Genomic DNA, 14,840 nt, shown 5'->3' on the forward strand with positions numbered 1-14,840 from the left:
ACGGGTGTAGTAATCCTTGCCCTTAGAATGCTGAGGCAGGAGGATCTCAAGTTTCAGGCCAGTCTGGACTACTTCGTGAGATTTCCCCACCTCTCAAAATTGTACTATATAAAGACACAGAGCCCTAGATGTGAGCCATTTTATTAAAGTGGTAGAGAAGGGAATCAAGATATGACAGTCAGTAAAGCCAATGTTGTACAAGAGGAAGAAAGTTCCATCCTCAGAAACCATGTGAAAGCCAGTGTGGGGACAGGTTACCATTGTAGTCCCAGCCCTGGGGAGGACACAGATGGCCCTGGAGACTGCCTGTCCTATCTGACAAGTTAGATAGATCCCATCTTTAAAAAAAAAAAGTCCAATACCTAAGGTACAACCCCCAAGATTATCCTCTGGCCTCCACATAAACACGCACATGCAGGAGCAGCATGGACAAACACACACACACACACACACACACACACACACACACTCGAGGAAGAAATTCTTCAAATCCTTCAACAGATGGGAAGGATCCTGGCTGTTCCTGCTTCAAACCCAACTTTATCTTGAAAGTATAACTTTCTTGATATTTTAGCATATTCCTAAGAAGAGATGAAGTTATTAGGAAAATGCTGGACATGGTTGGCTCATACCTTTAATCTCAGCATTAGGAAGGTGGGTGGATCTCTGTGAGTTCAAGGCCAGCCTGGTCTACATAGGGGATCCCAGGTCAGTCAGGGCTGTATAAAGAGACCCAGTCTCAAAAAACCAACAAGCAAGGCAACAAGAAAAGGCTGACCACATGTGAGGAGTGGAGCCATCCTCTGGTCTTCCTGTGTACCTACACAAACATACACCTGCATACAAAGGAATGTGCAAAAACCCATGAACATGCACACACTAAGACAGTCTCCCGTTTATACATAGAGGTTGTGTTGTCTAAATAAGTCACAATAATATGTAGGGTTTTCCCCCCTAGTTTCCAATTGTGAGACAGAAATCAAGGGGGAGGTTCTATGATACGTTGATAATGTCTACACGGAGGTGGGGCTGCAGAAGTGGAGAAGTTGCCTTCATCCAGCCACCCCGTCCTTATTCACCCCAGTTCTCTCTACAGAGCTGTGTGAGAAACTCAAGTCAATGAGACTCAAAGTCACACTTGAGTAACGTGAGCCAGTTCCCAGCCATGCTTAGTGAGACATCCTTGAGAATCCAGACTGCAGCCGGGGCTCAGGGTCAAATCTAAACAGAAACTTTGCCTAAATCTCTGGACCAAATATTCAGGCACCATGTGCAGGGAGCTGGCTGGATTCTAAGACGCCTCTGATTATCTCAGGAGGCATGACGGGTCTCTAGACACGCAGAGCCAGGAAGGGAAGAGGAAGCAGGCTGAGCAGCTGTCAGAGCACCTGGTTGTGGGAGATGGCAGGCAGCCCATGAAGAGTGTGCAGGGAGAGGCCTGTGCAGGCAGAACCTGCCCACTCCCTCCTACAGAGGACAGGCTTTATCTCTGTGGCTTCCTTTCTTCCTGGATGCCTGCTTGTGCTTTGTGATCAGAAAAGATGATCTGAGAACCTAAAGACATCTTCATGCTAGGCTGTTTCATTGTGACATTTTTAAAGATACCATGCACACACTATTCATACATACATACATATATACATACACACACACACACACACACACACACACACACACACATAGTTGTCATCTAGTAATGGTTCATTGCATGTATACATACAACCTGCTGAGTGCATTTAGTGGTGCTCATACGTATGTGTGTTCAGGGATCTAACCACTCGGGATTGGCTCGTCCCTGGAGAAAACCGGTTCTCCTTCGCTCAGCAACCATGAATTGCCTACAGCTCTTCATCCAGGACTGGGGCTTTGGGAGACTCCTCCTCCATGCTGACCTGTCAACTGGCGTCCTTGTGCAGGTCTTCTTTAGGTGGCCGTCCCGTTAAGATCTCACGAGGGGGCCTTCCCTGTCATGTATGGAAGACACTGTCTTGTGGAGGACAGCCTGGTCCTCTGGCTCTTAGTCTTCCCACCTTTTCTGGAATGTTTCCTCAGTGTTAGATGTAAGGGTTATTACAGATGTATAACTGGACCTGAGTACCCACGGTCAGTGTTCTTTGCATTTTGACCAGTTGTGGACTTTTATACTGATCTCTGTCTGGTGCAAAAAGACCATTTTTGATGTAGGGGGAGAGCTACACTTATCTGTGGGTGTAAGTATTTATAATGCAGTTAGAAATTACACTGGTTTAGGGAGGTGGAAGTTATAGGTTCTTTTTGGATGGCGGCCTCACTAGTCATGGGTAGATGTCTCGGTTTATAATACCAAACGTGAATTTCCTCCTATGGAGAGGGCCCTAAATCCGATTCGATGGCTTTTGGTTGCGATCGAGATGTAAGAGCCACGGTTGCAGTCTCAGGGATGTCTTGCCAGGCCGGTCATGGGCTTTCTGAAGACTCTTTGATGCTCTTCTTCCTTGACAGCTTTCCTAACACCTTCTGCTACGACGAGAGCCAGTCTTCAGAGGGGAAGCTTCCAGGTCAGTTCCTGCTCAATTCCTCCAAGTCCTGTGGCTGAATTGTGTGGTGTTTCAAGTTCTGGGAGGCAGCCAAGGACACGGACAATAGCTCATATTGTTCTGGGAGCCTCTTGGATCCCCCAAACAAAGAACACGAAGGGATGTTTCCCAGGCCTCTGTCCTAATAGACAGGGTCTCTAGCTATAACTGTAATTGGTTTCTTGTTTCAGGTCTCTCAGTTTTTGCCTCACATAATTTGGAACTTCACCATCAGGTACATGAGCACCGACTTATTTGATTACCTTAACTGGTGTGGAAGGGAACTTCTCATGTTGATTAGCACTGGGTTTAGTACCAGCCTGGTGACACAAGTTTTGGGAGACCTGGGGCCGCACACACGGTGTGGACAGACTCTGGTTTGCAGGCCGTCTTTGTCAGGAAGTGCAGAGGTTGCGTCTCTCAAGGCCACTGTTATGAGTTACCTAGAACAGGGTGTTATGTGAGCTCGTTAGAAGTCTGAAAGTGACGCACCAGAGGAAGGAGGTTAACACTGGTCAGTTAAAGGAAAGCTGTCTTTGGGGAGCTGCTGAGGACTTGTTCTGGGGGTTGGGGGTAGTCCGGTGTGGTCCCCATTTAAATCACTGCCTCCCTCCATATAATCTTCAGACTTGGGTAGGAAAAGAAATCTGAAAATATCGTCAACAACTCAGGCCAGAGAGCAACATGTGGGGTAAAAATCATTGACAAGTCTGCTTTCTCAGTGAATGAAACCAGGTTCAGGGGTGATCTTGTCCTCAGTGTATTTTAAATGCAAATCAACTCCACTCATTGAGGTTTTTTTTTTTTTTTTTTTTTTTTTTTTTTTTTTTTTTTCTTCTGAGACAGGGTTTCTCTGTGTAGCCCTGACTGTCCTGGAACTTGCTCTGTAGACCAGGCCGGCCTGAACTCACAGAGACCTGCCTGTTTCTTCCTCCCAGAGAAGAGCTGGGGTTAAAGACAGTGCCACCACCGTCTCCCCAGGAATTCATGCCATGGACAGTTGCTAATGGCATCTGGCTCAATTTCAATATCTTTTAAGATTTACTTTTATTATTTTAAAATCGTGTGTGTGTCGGGGGGTACATGTGAAGGTCGGAGGACAATTTACAGGAACCAACTGCTCATCCCACCATGTGAGTTTGGAGATTGAACTCGGGTGGCCGGCCTGGCAGCAGGTGCCGTTACCTGTTGAGCCCTCTCACTGGCCCTAAATTAGAACTTTTGCATTTAATTTAAAGAAATTTGACGTGGGCCATCGCTTAAATAAAAAGTAGAGTTTTGCCTATTTATATTATGATAAGTTTCACAGTGCATCAATATAAACTTAGTGCATACTCAAAATATAGCTATAAAATCAATTATGTATAAATTAAAATTGCTTCTTTATTAAATACCATGCAGAAATTTATGACCCTTCACCTTTTAAGAAATGAAAAAAGTAGTAATTGATATAATACATTAAATGATTCTTATAATTTATACTTCTATGTAAAACTATATATACGTAAAAACTATATATGTGGGCCTAATAAAGATGTGTTTTACTGAAAATAACTTTGGCACACAGTCTATATGTGAAGAAGGGGCTGAGAGGAATCAGGATAAATTTGTGTCCTTAGTTTATGACACAAAGCCGTTGTCCTAGACTTTGTCCTCTCCAGTGACTCACGTGGCCACATTCAGACAATGCCCCCCCCATGTCCCCATCTCTTTCCCAGAGAATATTAGAGACACAAGTCATCCCCCACCCAGGGCGTCTTCCCTCTGAGAAGCAGACAGTTAGGGTGATAGATGAAGAATTCTCTAGACCCTCAAGAGCCAAGAGAGTCGGCCGGACACTGAGTGTTTCCCTGCCTTCCCACCGCACCATCTTCTCTCCCACGTCCTTCGTGGAAGTTGGACAACATGGCAGAGCAGACTGGATGTTCCCACACTCAGGAAGTTACCAACATGCCCTGAATAAGCACAGAGGGTTGGCTCTCTCTGCCCTATAGGCCAGGCTGTCCAGTGTTGGTATAGAGCCTAGGCTGGTTAGCTGCTTATCTCTAAACTCAGTTTAATTTTCCTTTCTACAGCCCCTGCGATCTACACTGTAGAAACCGAATCTCTGCTTCCACTCGCCTAGACTAGGTAGCCATTCATGAGAGCAATCATTATACAAGTGCCTAGCCTATCTCCTAACCCATAGTTCTTCTTTAAAAAAAAAAATTAAATGCATTATCTAGTTGGCAAAAAATAATTACATATATTTACCAGGAACATGCAATATAATGTTTTGATGCACATATACATTGGGGATGCATATGTATATAATGTGTATATAACATATATGTATATAATGATCAACTAGCTAATGATATTTTTGTTTTGTTTTTTGAGACAGGTTCTCTCTACATAGCCTTGGCTGTCCTGGAAGTCCCTACATAGACCAGGCTGGTCTCAAAATCACAGAGATCGCCCTGTGCGCACGCCTTAACCCAGCGCTTGGACAGAGCCAGCGATCTCTGTGAGTTCGAGCCCTGTCTACCAAGTGAGTCCAGAAAGCGCAAAGCTACACAGAGAAACTGTCTCGAAAACCAAAAAAAAAAAAAAAAAAAAAAAAAAAATCACAGAGATCTTCCTGTCTCTGTCTTTGCTGGGACTAAAGATGGGCACCAGCACACTGGGATAATTAATGTATTTATCACCTCTACTATTATCATTTTTTATGATGAAGACATGGGAAGTCTACTCTCTTACCACTATGAAAATACCGGACACCTTACTATGATTATATTGCTATGCAGTGATTGGATAAGAGAACTCAGTTCTCCTGTCTAAATGAAACTCTACATCCCCTGACTGACCTCCCTCTCCTCTTCCACATCAACATCACTGCCCCCCCCCCATCCCCCCCCCTCTAACCACAGTCTGTGTCAGTTTCCAGATGTGTGCTGTACCTTGCTCTGAGGGCCCGCTTTCCTAGGCTGTGCACAAGTGAGTTGTTCCTTACCTTCCCAGATGTCTGGTGCGAAAGAGGAACCAGATGCTGCCTCAGTCTAGATTCTGCAGGTCAGGGAGCATCAGCTCCTCTCCGGCTTCTTACCACTGCTGCCAGGCTCACTTCAGCTTTCGCATGGCTGGGCTGTTAAGATCTCTTTTTGAGTGCAGTGAACCTTGAGATGCTAACTTCTCTATAGTCAATGCAAAAAGGTTGTTCAGGTGCCCAAACCCTTAGAAACCCACCTCTTTCAAAGCTGAGCTACCTGTGTCACCTAGTTAGGAAGCCAGAACCTTGTCACATGTGTCGTACACCCCTGCAGGTGACAGACCATGGTATGTCAATCATGCAGACGTTGGGGCCCTTTGCCTCTAGCTGGGCTTTAGAGAATCTCAGCCGTCTGGATGGCACAGTAGCAAGGTGAGTGGGATGTGAAGCAATGGGAGCGAGATAAGGAGCTGTGGAGGTAGAAGATGATTCTTAGACTGGGTTGCTTAAATAACGTGTGTGTAGGTAAGCACACTGATGGGAATTTTTTTCCGAGCAGCTCTTGTAGTTTTGCTTTCTATTTTGTTTCTTGATGGTTTTTAACAGCACCATTTTGCTCATTGTCTTTGCTAAACTGTACGCTCATGAGGGAAACATTACCTCCTCCCCTTCTTTAACCACTGTGTCCTGCAAATCTTACACATACTAAGTGCATATCGGGGAGTAGAGCGTTAGATTGTGAGTGAGAGAAAGGTAGGCAAGCCCAAACATTAAAAAAACAAAAACCCTTCTCATTGGGTAAATAAGTAAAGTCAAGTCTTAATAGTCTTTTAAACATTTATTTCCCCAGACACATTAAGAGTCCAGGTAGCAAAACTTTAACACTAATAGCAGGAGGTTAAAAACCAGAACTGGTCAGGGGTGAAGCTCAGGTCAAGAGAGCGCTTCCCAGCAAGTGCAAGGGTCTGGGTCCAATGCTGTAAAAGTGAAAGGAGAATAAGAAAAATGCCATAGATGTCAGAGCCGATATAAGTAACAACCATATACTGTATATATTTTAAAATATCACACTCTACTACATAGACATGTACAATTATTGTGTGTCAACTGAGAATTTTTAAATTACAGCAAACCACAGAAATGCAAGACAAAATGAAAGGCAAAGGACCAAATTTATTAGGTACAAAAAAAAATGTACAAGAGTCAAATAGTTTTAGTAAAAGATGAAGACTTTACTCAGACAGTCCTAGTTAGGGTGACTACTGCTGTGATGAAACACCATGACCAAAAAGCAAGTTGGGGAGGAAAGAGTTTATTTGGCTTACATTTCCACATCACTGTTCATCATTGAGGGAAGTTAGGGCAGGGACCTGGAGGCTGATACAGAGGCCATGGAAGGGTGCTGCTTACTGGCTTACTCCACATGGCTTGCTCAATCTACTTTCTTGTAAAACCCAGGACCACCAGCCCAGGGGTGGCACCACTCACAATAGATTGGACCCTCTGCCATCAATTATATATATTTAAAAAAATGCTCTACAGGTTTGCTGCTGTGGGATGGTCTGTATGTCAAATGTGTTGCTCTGATTGGTCAATAAATAAAACACTGATTGGCCAGTGGCCAGGCAGGAAGTATAGGCGGGACTATTGAGAGAACAGGAGGAGAATTGAGAGAACAGGAAGGCCAAGGGAGACACTACCAGCCACCGCCATGACAAGCAACATGTGAAGATGCTGGTAAGCAATGAGCCATGTGGCAAGGTATAGATTTATAAAAATGGATTAATTTAAAATAGAGGAACAGTTAACAAGAAGCCTAAGCCATTAGGCCAAACAGTTTAAATAATATAAGCGTCTGTGTGTTTATTTTATAAGTGGGCTGTCGGACTGCCGGGGCTTGGCGGGACCTGGAGAGAAAACTCTCCAGCTACAGTTTGCCTATAGCCCAGTCTTCTCAATTTGTCAACTGTGGCTCCCTTCACTCAGATGACTCTAGCTCCTGTCAAGGTGACATAAAATTAGCCAGCACACAGGCGTTTAAAAAATAATTGCATTTATTTATTTGTTTCTGCGTGTGCACACATGTGCCACAGCATGTGTGTGAGAAGCAATTCTTGTTAGCTTTCCCTTTCCACCATGACCAGTCAGCCTTTTCTCTGTCCCCATCACAGTCTTGCCTCTATCCCTGCTTTGCCTCGTCCTGTCCTTCACCCATGAGTAGTGCTCCCTCTCTGGCCAAGGTGGAAATAGTTCACTGAGGCTTGCAGCTACAGAAGCCTGATACAAATCTGTTTCAAACAGCCTTGCCTTGGGCTGTATTTTCAGGAGTCTGGGCAATCGGCCACCAGCTTTTGCATAGTTGTCTCAAGGCGTCTTGGAATCCTCTAAACAGAAGCTGTGCGTCTGCTTGACTGACAGCCTTTTTGCTCAAAGCAGGACTGGCAGCGAGAGAGAGACTGGCAGCTGCTAATTAGTCAGATGCCTCTTCTCCAATGTCTTTGCTTCTTTACAGGAAAACAAACACCAGAAAGAGAAAAAGCACTTGTAAATATAAATTGGAACAAAGTATCATTAACATCAAAGTGAAGTTTAAGATTTGTTTTTATTAATTTTAATTATGCAGAAGTGTCCTCATGTGGATGTGGGTGTGTATATGTGAGTGCAGGAGCTTAAGGAAGCCAGAGGCACCAGAGAGCTTCAAACTGGAGTTACAGATAACCGTGAGACACTCAACATGGGTGCCGGGAACTGAACTCTGGTCTCTGGAAGAGCAGCAAGAGCTCTTAATCACTGAGCTGTCCTTTTAGCCCCGCCAAAATGATTTTTCGCAGCACCTTAACAGTTCTTGACATTTGCCTCGTGCTGAGAAAGAGGTAGAGTCCCTTGGTTGTCTCTCTAGCACAGGCCAGACTTGTTTTGTTTTGTTTTGTTTTGTTTTGTTTTGTTTTTCAAGACAGGGTTTCTCTGTGTAGCTTTGTGACTTTCCTGGAACTCGCTTTGTAGTCCAGGCTGGCCTTGAACTCACAGAGATCCGCCTGCCTCTGCCTCCCGAGTGCTGGGATTAAAGGCGTGTGCCACCACCGCCCGGCTAGACTTTTTTTTTTTTTTTAATCAAAATGTGTACTATCTAAGTGGGGTGCAATGTCACAGGTTTATAAACCCAACACTCACACAGCAGGGAGAATCATTGGTTTAAAGCCAGCCTAGGCCTTACATATGTGGGCCAGAGACAACCAAACACCTTATATAAGCTAAAAAAGAAAAACAAAAAACAGAGGAAATGGCAAAGAAAGGTCAAGTGTGAGCAAAAATTAAGCACAGAAGGAAATGTGAAATTTATAAATATAATTTAAGGCAAGGCAGACTAAGGCAAAAGCCATTAACATCGATAAAAGTCATGCCTCATGAATAAGGTTTTGAACTCTTACCAACTAAATAACATTATCTAAATAGATAAAATATTGTTATAAATTTTACAGAAATTTATATAAAATATAAATTTTATAAGGAAGCCACAATTATAATGGAAAACTTAACACACATCTACCACTTTCCTGCAGAATAAGAAAGACAAAGCAAAAGAAAAGAAATCATCTATTTGATACAATGTTTAGAAAACATGAACCATGGGCTAGAAACTATCTGCACTGGTGCAGAGCTGGCATTAATCATGTCCCTGTCAGAAGACATCAAATGTAAACACACAAAGGTGATGAATTTACAAGAAGATAGATTAGTACGCAAGAGACCAGTAGAGTGTCCAGCAATGGCGGGACCAAATAGCTCAGTCTTGGGTCTAGGAAAGCTTGTATACTAAGCTTTTTATACTAAGACTTAAAAGTTAGGGTTGAAGAGGTTTATCCCAGTGAAGATAGGGTAGAAGACAGAAGAGGATATGGAATTACCTGGAGATAAAAGACAGAGAATTCAAGCCGGGCCTCCATCAGGATCTGCACTCATGCACACATACCCACACAGATACATACATATAATTTAAAACAATAAAAATTAAAATTAGAAAATAAATACTTTAAAAAAGGAAGTTATTTCCAAGGTCATATGGCTAAGTCTCCGTGAAGGATTGTGTAGATGAACACATCAAATGTGTGGGCATAGATGGCCCTATTTTCATCCATCTCCTTACCTGGGTTGGCCTTAAGCCTGCTCTAGAATATGGAAGCTACACTGTGCCACTTCAGTTACAGCATCCAATTTTCCTCACCCCATCTACCCTTACTCTTAGGACCCTGCCTCCATGTAAGAAACGTGACTGGCCTGAAACGATGAGCTGTGAGAAACCCAGAGCACCAGGAGAGACCCTGGAGAATAAGATGCCATGGAGGCACAGAGGTCAAGTACCGGCTCCAGACAATGTGAGTCAAAGTGACACTCCTCCCCCACATAGCCAGCTGAGGACATACAGACCAGAGGCAAGCCACTTAGCCAAATCCTTCAGTCCTTCTGGCCCACAAACCCATGAGCAAAAATAAATGGTTGCTTTTAATCACCATATTGTGGGATAGTTTGTGACTTGGTGAGAGAGCAGGCAGACAAGTGACAGGCAAAAGACATTTAAGAGTGCTCACATGTCAGCTAGCCTCCTGTCACGGTCACAAACACCTGAGGTGATCAACTTAGAAAGAGAAAATGTTTATTTGGCGTGCAGTTTTGGTGGTTCCAGTCTGTGATTGACCCCAGAGTGATGAGGGAGTGTGTCCTGGTGGGAGAACTGGCCCAGAGGGATGAGGGAGTGTGTCCTGGTGGGAGCACTGGCCCCAGAGGGATGAGGGAGTGTGTCATGGTGGGAGAACTGGCCCCAGAGGGATGAGGGAGTGTGTCATGGTGGGAGCACTGGCCCCAGAGGGATGAGGGAGTGTGTCATGGTGGGAGAATTGGCCCCAGAGGGATGAGGGAGTGTGTCCTGGTGGGAGAACTGGCCCAGAGGGATGAGGGAGTGTGTCATGGTGGGAGAACTGGCCCAGAGGGATGAGGGAGTGTGTCATGGTGGGAGCACTGGCCCCAGAGGGATGAGGGAGTGTGTCCTGGTGGGAGCACTGGCCCCAGAGGGATGAGGGAGTGTGTCCTGGTGGGAGCATTGGCCCCAGAGGGATGAGGGAGTGTGTCCTGGTGGGAGAATTGGCCCAGAGGGATGAGGGAGTGTGTCCTGGTGGGAGAATTGGCCCAGAGGGATGAGGGAGTGTGTCATGGTGGGAGAACTGGCCCAGAGGGATGAGGGAGGGTGTCATGGTGGGAGCATTGGCCCCAGAGGGATGAGGGAGGGTGTCATGGTGGGAGCATTGGCCCCAGAGGGATGAGGGAGTGTGTCATGGTGGGAGCACACAGAGCAGCAGAGCTTCCCACCTCATGCCCAGGAAGCAAAGAAAGAGGAGGGGAAGGAGCTGGGGTTTTACTGTTTCCTTCAGGGACATGCCCCCAACGACCTGAAGACTTCCCACTAGTACTACCTTTTAAATGACAGCATGTTGGGGCCAAGCCTTTAATCCCTGGGCCTTTGGAAGACACTTACGGTCCAAACTATAACAGTCACAGTTTCTCTGAAACCAAAGATTTGTTGAGAAGGTGATAAACTCACTGAATTTTAAGTTTTTTGTTTTTTTTTTTAATGCGTATGGGTGTTTTGCCTGCATGTATGTAAGTGCACATATGCATGCCAAGTGCCTGTGGAGGTCAAAAGAGAACGTCAGATCCCCTGGAGCTGGTGTTAGGGGTGGTTGTCAGGTATTACGTGGGTGCTGGGACTGAACCCCGGTCTTCTGCAAGAGCAGTCAGTGCTCTTAACCTCTGAGCTATCACACCAGCCCTTCACCTGAATTTTAACTTATACCTCAAAACCTTTGTGGGGTTTTCCAGTAAGTACATACAACACTGGAATAGTGGGCAGAGACGAAAACAAGATGGAATCCCAGGAATTCCAACCTTTAATTGAGTATAGTGATTCACACTTAAAATCCCAGTGCTTGGGAGGCAGAAACAGGAGGATTGCTGTAAGCATGAGGCAAAACTGAGCTACACAGGAAACTCTAGGCCAGAGTACTAATGTCTAAAATCTTGCAAAGAGAAGCCCATGAAGTGGAAGTCTGTCCCCACCCACACTAAAGGAGGGCAGGCCTGCTCAGTGCCTGGTGCATGCCTTTGGCTAAAGCTCAAAGAAATCAACCAAACCAGGTTGATTGGCGTGCACATGTATGCCAACTGGTCACAAAGCAAATGAATGCTGCTTAGTCTTGACTGAACCAATGTGCTTGTGGTCAAAGTCTGTCTTTGATGTTCACAGAGTCACAATCGCACGGAGGGTCTAAAAATTGCTCAGTTAGGATAGGAGGTTGTCATTTTCTGATCTTCGCATGTCGAAGGGGCCCCTCGGATTGAGAGTCATGATTCTTACGGTCAAAAGGTGATGACAATTATTTGCAGAGAAAGCAAACTTTCTGACATTTCCTGAGACAGGGTTAGAATCTAGGAGTTCTGTTTGGAAAGGGGTTGCTTATTGCCAGTTACGTATTTGCTCTCATTCTAAAAACCATTCAACTGCTACAGACAGCAAAGCCTCTGGATGAAAATCTTGATTCCCCCAAAACTAACGTTTCCTTCATGGATTCTGTGCCTTTCTGTTACAGGAAGGTGGGGGGAGGGAGAGGGGGGAAAAGGGAGGGGGAGAAGGGGAGGGAGAGGGAGAGAGCGAGCCTGTCAGTGCCCAGCATGTGTCACACATGATGTGTATCAGTTTATTGTCACTGAATCCGGGCAAACCATGGTGGCCAGCCAACAGGAAGTGTAGGTGGCCTTCTGGTCTCCTTGCCGAGCCTTCCTGTGAAATCTCCTGTTAAGATGTTAAGAACAGAAGCCACAGCCCTTGAGACCATCCTCGTTACCATGACTGCCCCTGTTAGACACAGCTGAGCAAAAGTTGAACCTGACCCTCTCTTCCCTCTCTGCCCATCCAAAACAGGCCTGCCGCCATGGAGAGGACAGGGGTGGGCGCTACTTTCTGAGACAGGAGGATGCCTTCTGCAGCACGGACCCTCAACCCAGCTAGGACTGAGGCTGGCATCTTCTTCATTTAGAAGGAAGGTGGAGTGGTCCACCTTGCTGTCTCCTGCTGTGGTCTTCTTCCTTTGGCCGATGGAATCCACTCGATGTGAAAGGCTGCAAGTCCCAGTTCCTCCCTCTGGGCAGCAAGTCCTGACCAACAATATTCAAAAGTGTAGCATCAAGTCCAGATGAGAAGGGATGATGGAGGAGGACAGGGAAGAAGCCAGGGCATGTTGGCTCCTCAAAGAACTTCACAGGGGTGGAGTTGCCATGGCAGCCTTTCTCTCCCTTTTCTGGTGGGGCAGTCTCTTCACCATGCCAACACCATTGAGGGCACAGACACTTGTGTCCCCAGTGGTCATGCTGCCAGTTCACACCTTCCTTCATAGTGCTGCCAGTTCACACCTTCATTGTGCTGCCAGTTCACACCCTCATTCTTAAGGCATCAGTGACGTTTCTCACCCAGACTTTACCTACTAGGCTTTGTTTCCAAAATGCAGGGGCTCCAGATCTCTCAGCTTGCCCTGCACAGTTAGCAGACCTGTAGGCCTTCCCTCAGGCATGAGTGGAACATTCACATCCAATTCCATGCTGACCTACTCCCTGCCTCCTCAAAACCAGCGTATTGAATCAATCTAGACTTCTCCACTCTGCCCTGAGAAAGTAACTCCCCCTGAATACAGCCTTCTACTAAGATTGAACCCAAAGTACAAGATCTTTGAATAATTCACCTTCATATCTAACATTGGTTGAGCGATTACTGTGTGTAGATTCTTGAGTTAAGCTCTTTTTCATTGGTTTGTTTTCGAAGACAGGGTTTCTCTGTATAGCCCTGGCTGTCTTAGAATGTGCACTGTAGACTAGGCTGGCCTCGAACTCACAGATCTGCCTGCCTGAATACTGATATTAAAGGCATGCCACCACCACCTGGCTGATTAAAGGTCTTTATGAAGGGATTTATTTCCCCCCAACAACATGGATGTCGCCATATTTCTTTCATGATCCTCATTTTAACGTCTCCAAACTTGGTGCATCTTACTATAAATAGGGCAGCCAGTTTAATGGACAGCAAGCTTTCCTGCCTCAGTGGTACATTATGCAACACAGCAGTTCTCACTGACGCCATCTTAGATTAGGAGAAGATGGAATCGGAAACAGTCCACGTAGCACAACGTCCTCCATCTGCCAATCCCGGTCGGGGAGCCAGTAATGCCGAGACTCTCAGACGTCTCCTTGTGAGAGTCGGCACCCCTCTGGGACTCTGCTACCCTGATCGTCGTTACACAAGGAACATTAATCACACCATGGAATATGCAGCTTAGAGAACACAAGTAAGGATCCTGGGAGCAGTGGTCCCTCAGTCAGAAGTACCGGATTCTCATCTTACCTGCTCAGTGTGGGATGAAGAAGGAGGCCCACACTACCCCCTGCAGGCCTCTAGTCATCTTGCCCAGGAACAAGTCCTCTGGGGGGAATGGAGGGCTTTACCAGAGTGGGTGGGAGCTGTCTTTTGTCCCTGGAACCTGACTGTACTCCTGGCAGCTCTGTGATCTTGGACAAGTGGCTTTATCGCTCTGGGTCTGTTTCCTTATCTATAAAGTGGTAAATGGTGTTGATAATCATGCTTTTTTTTTTTAAGTGGATTTATACAAAGTTAAATTATTAATATAAATAGAAAATAGAAAGCTAAAACAAATAAGCATAATGTTAGTAATTCACTCTAGCTACTAGTGTTCTTAGCTCCAGGTACTCCACACTAGAGGGTGCTCTTAGCCTTAGGGGCAAGTGGTACTGTTCATGGTGGGCGCACCATACCCGGACTGAGGAGATCAGCAGTTAAATGGTTTCTACTCTCTCCCTCATTTGAACAAGGAGACATTTTAATTGCTGAAGAGTCAGTTGCCCAAGTTCCTGGAAAGGGGAAGGATGAAGTGAAGCCACAGAAAGTTCCAGCAAACTAGAGTTACAGTGTCAGATCCAGATGGTCTGGAGCTGGCGTGGGGTGCCCTGACCTTGGCTTCTGAGACATCACGTGCATTGTCTACTGTGTGCCTTTTGGTGGCAGCCAGAGTTAGCTAGAAGGACCTGGGTCTTCAATACAAGGAAAGGGAGAGCCAGTCAGTATTTGACTCCCGTGTGAGGGAGCTAGGGAAGCAAGCTGAACTCCCATGTGCAGCCAAGAGTCTAAACATGAGATCAGAGGTGAGAAGGAAGGAAGCAGGTGCCGGAGGAATTCTGGGAAGAAGAGCAGCTGAGGCTCTAGT

The 14,840-nt window shown here is 45.7% G+C and overlaps 1 long non-coding RNA gene across 1 annotated transcript; it reads left to right on the top strand.

Moving 5' to 3' along the window:
* Nucleotides 1-7,219: 7,219 nt before the first annotated feature.
* LOC119087404 lies at nucleotides 7,220-14,150 on the top strand. The gene is made up of 3 exons (XR_005090838.1): nucleotides 7,220-7,260; nucleotides 9,767-9,896; nucleotides 12,494-14,150. It is a non-coding gene; the product is annotated as an uncharacterized LOC119087404 (long non-coding RNA).
* The last annotated feature ends 690 nt before the right edge of the window (nucleotides 14,151-14,840 follow it).

This window comes from Peromyscus leucopus, chromosome 2 (genome assembly GCF_004664715.2).
Source record: "Peromyscus leucopus breed LL Stock chromosome 2, UCI_PerLeu_2.1, whole genome shotgun sequence".
NCBI classification, from domain to species: domain Eukaryota; kingdom Metazoa; phylum Chordata; class Mammalia; order Rodentia; family Cricetidae; genus Peromyscus; species Peromyscus leucopus.